Source organism: Xyrauchen texanus, chromosome 18 (assembly GCF_025860055.1).
Source record: "Xyrauchen texanus isolate HMW12.3.18 chromosome 18, RBS_HiC_50CHRs, whole genome shotgun sequence".
Taxonomy (NCBI): domain Eukaryota; kingdom Metazoa; phylum Chordata; class Actinopteri; order Cypriniformes; family Catostomidae; genus Xyrauchen; species Xyrauchen texanus.
The window spans coordinates 23,771,589-23,775,933 of record NC_068293.1 but is presented as its reverse complement, the minus strand read 5'-3'; the positions used below and the strand labels follow the sequence as shown (position 1 = coordinate 23,775,933).

Sequence of the window (4,345 nt, the reverse complement as noted above, 5' to 3'; positions counted from 1 at the left end):
TAGCACATACAATTATCTAGTTATTTCTTATCTTATTTTACAGGGCTGCCAATAGTTGCCAATTTGGTGAACAATCGGACCAGATGACATACCAGGAGCCAGTTTATGGTGGAGCACCTCTCTAACTGTCAAGGCAAAGAAGAGTGGCTCCATTTTGATTGGATTGGGGCAGGACCAACATAATCAAATTCCAAGCACAGCCATCAGATAAGCTGCTCGTACAACTGCCAGACACCCCCGCAGGGTGTGGGAAAATGTTCCAACATGTTGGAAAAGCCTTCAATGTTCTGAGTTCACGGCTGTTTGAGTTTGGAAGCAATAACAAAATAATGAACATTCTGAATCTCTGGACTGAGTGGTAGGAGATGTAACAGAATACAAACCATACAATGTACTTAGTCTCTGCTTCACAGAGAGAGAGAGAGAGAGAGAGAGAGAGAGAGAGAGAGAGAGAGAGAATAACAGATCACCCAACGTTTTAATGTCCATTTGAGAGACAGAAGATCGACCAAGTACCGAGTCTCACTACAAGAGACTATTGCAACGCCAAGTTCAGAATCCCTATACCAGGGAAATTACTTCAGCGACAAGGTTTAGCTCTAATGAGAAAAACCTCTCTTCAGGTTCATGCATCTGTGTGTTCCAGATGATGAATCTTGCACCAACATAACGGATGTATATCTGCATGTTCCAGATTGCAAGAACCTTCTCAATGCTACCAGGGGATCAGCATTCCTCAGCTCCTTCGTGTCCAAGGCTGTTAAAACTGAATCCAGCTCCTTCCCTACTGTATCGTGGCCCTCAGCCCCAGTGGAAGAAGTCGCTGTTACCGAACTCATCAATCGATCAAGGAGAATGTAAATATCACTACTAAACCTCTTTCTAGAGACCTTGGTATTAGTGTATACTATCAGTTTATGATTTTAGAATGTTCTTTAGATTACGTAACCTGTGTATCAAATGTCTTGTAAATAATCTGAGTTATTTGTTTAATTAGGAATAAGGTTGTCACCTTATTAATTAACATAGAAACAGCTATTTATCTTTCATAAGATAATAGCCATACTTTGCCAGTGCTACGTCCAATTCAATCACTTTCATCTTTTCATCCTATGCACTTTTATTGACCAATTTATTTATGTTATCTTATAGTATATTAGTACCATTTTGTAGATTTGTTTATTATTCTTGCTTATCCTTTTGAAAATAAAACTCATTTTTACTAAAACTGTGTGTTCCTTGTGTTGATGATACAGAAGAGCTCTAAATGTTTGGCTGAATTTTACAAATTCTTCAGATTAATCAGATGACCAACTCCCTCCAGTTTACATATTTCTTTTACTGTTAAGGTGAAACTCCTTAGCTGGTGCCCTGAGGATGGAGGGAGGGGCTTTCTGATATTAATAATAACACACATACACCTTAAGTGAAGTGTGATAAAAAAAATCACTACATATTTTGGTGTCTTGTGTGAGGCCCAGTTCATTTCAATTGGTGCCAGGGTGATTCTCACTACACCAACTATTTAATAGGGAGCGCTAATTGGACTCAGCCATCATAGTTTTAACTCATAGAGACCAGGAACACAAAAGCCATGGTGGCTTTTTAATGCTTTTATAAAAACATACGGTAACATTGTAATGGTAACACGTAACTATTAGTTTCCATTCTTTAACATTAGTAAATGCATTAGTTATCATGAACAAACAAACATACAAGTATCATGAACAAATTCATGTTAACTAATGTTGTTAATTAATATTATTACACGGCTCTCTGGAATATTCGATTGTGATTGGCCAATGGCGCCATCCAGTGGTCAGATATTGCTCTGTAACTACCGAATATTCAGAAATTTAGATGTATCAGACTGCTCATCCGTGTTCTGCGAGCCATCTCTCCTGCTTGTCGGATTACTCTGCGATCTCTACAAAGTAAGCTAATAAAACAATTTCATCTCAATGTTTCATGTGCATTTATTTGGCAAGTAATCTTGTAATAGGCTGAATATCAAGGAGTCAGACGATCGTTTTACAAACTTGCTACTTAAGTACTACTAACGTTCTACTTAGCTTCGGGAAACCCAGCCGTTATCTATAAAGCTGCCATGTTTGATTTGAGTGCTTTATTGGTGATTTGAGAGTGAATGACAACTTAAATTTAATTCTGTTTATTGCACAAAGTTATCATATGACTATGTATTAGTGCATACAGAGTCATATATAGAGAACTTATAGAGTCACTGTAAATGTCAAATAAACCCTGTGAAGATTTTTTTTTTATTCACCTTTTGTGTTCCATGGAATAAAAAATAAATAAAGTCATATGTGTTTGGAGTGACATTATGATGAGTAAATAATGACATAATTTTCATGTGGGGGTATACTATTCCTTTAAATTCTCATGACAGCCAATACATCACTTCTGCACACCCTGACTATGAGTTTATGTCCTGCATGTCCTTAATTTAATCTTCTCCCTAAAACAGGTCCATAGCTTGTGAGGAGAAAGGTGGTAACAATTCTAGGGGCCCAAAGGTCCAGGGGGCCCCACAACAAATTCAAAACTGTAAGTTTTATTAGGAAAGGGGCCCAGAGCAATATACGGTCAGAGGGCCTAGATTACCTTGATATGGCCCTGCCATAAAATACTAACACCCAGACAGCAGCTTCCTGGAGGATTCTGATTGTTGTAGTAGTGCTAATTTAACCACTGACCTCCCAAATATTTTGTCTCTTTTCCTACAACCAGACTTTCTCATTTGAGCACATATCTCTATAATGTGCATTATGTTTTGATTTTTTTGTTTCCCCAGAGAACCCAGAGCTGAAAAAAGATAATCTTGCTACATTCCACCTCTTCCTCCTGGTGGGAGGCAGTGCTCTGATTCCAGAGATGAGCACATCTTGACTTGCGGCACTGGCCCATCTGGGTTCAATATGCCCCTTGTCACTATGTCATTTATGCCTCAACAAATCCTTTGATTTTGGTAATCACAGACTGGAGCGTCAATTTTTTTGTTATTATTCATTTATTTATTTTTTTATCATAAAGGCAAACGATTGTGCTGTGGTTAAACTACATGTTTTTTAGTTTCTTTTTAATACAGCAGCTTGATATTGATAGACATAATCAATTAACAATTGCTCGATCAACATTTGACAGAATTAAGACCATCTGTGACCATTAGAGTTAGCATTTTTCATTCTTTGAAAGGTCCAATGCTTTGCTATTTAAGTTATCCTGGAGACAGAATTCATCTTTTTATTCAAAAGAACAGAACAAGTGTCATCTTAAACATCGTACACCTTGACTTTAAATACATTTGTTGTGTGTTTTCTAATATGTGACAGAGATTGTTCTTAAATTTCAGGGTAGTGCTAAAGTGCCTCAAAATGAAAATTCTTAAAATAAATTTGTCTATGGAACTTCAAACTCGTGACATCTGTGCCCTTACAGAATAAGGTTTCAAATGGAGTTTTAGCTTGGATTGGAGGCACTAAAGTGAGCAGAAGGGAGACTCAACAGCTGTCAGTGCCCCCCAGGTGAATGGGACGCCATTAGCTAAGGGCTGTCTGAGATAATGGCAACTCCCCTCCCACTGTCTTTACAATCAAAGCAGTAGGAGTGTAATTATTAAACCTTCAAAGTGTGCAACAGATTACTGGGTAAATAAATCACATTTTCAGACACTTCATCTCATTGCTAATTTGTCATGTCTTGTTTTGTTTTGTTTTGAACACTACAATCACTTACCTTTGGTACTCAAAATATCCTAAAAGAGTTTCATAAATCTGCTACTGATGGGGAATAGAAAGGAAAAAAATAAAAATAAAAACTGATAATAAGTTTGACAAATTAGCAATGGTTACTTTTTCTAAATTATAAATACTAATTAGGACTCATTGCTCCCACTCAGAGAGAAGGTTTTATTTGCTTCTAATACAAACACATTGTAGTCTTCAAATATTTATGAATATAAAGTTGTATACAGATAAGGAGACTTCTAATAAGGATAAGGAGACTAGCTGTTATATTGTTTATTAAGTTCCTGACAGCAACAACAGAAGGAATGTCCCAACTGCCTTTCATGTGACATCACTGTGTGACCGTGCCACCATGTTTGTGGCCAAAATTCCATATACATTCATTGTGCTGTGCTGTGAGAATGTGACAAAAACCTTCAGGAGTTAAAAGAAGCTCTTACATTCTGGGATCATCAAAGACGTTTTTTAACACTGTGACTAAATCAGACCAGAAAATAACAAAAAAACATTTGTAACTTTTTAATGAGAGATGTTTATGTCGGCATTTCTCGCCGGACACACGTCAGACTTGTCTGCAT

At 37.1% G+C, this 4,345-nt stretch overlaps 1 long non-coding RNA gene across 1 annotated transcript; it reads left to right on the top strand.

Annotated features, from left to right (window-relative positions):
• The first annotated feature begins 234 nt into the window (after positions 1-234).
• On the top strand, positions 235-3,581 carry LOC127659310 (uncharacterized). The gene is made up of 3 exons (XR_007972517.1): positions 235-857; positions 2,489-2,568; positions 2,816-3,581. It is a non-coding gene; the product is annotated as an uncharacterized LOC127659310 (long non-coding RNA).
• The last annotated feature ends 764 nt before the right edge of the window (positions 3,582-4,345 follow it).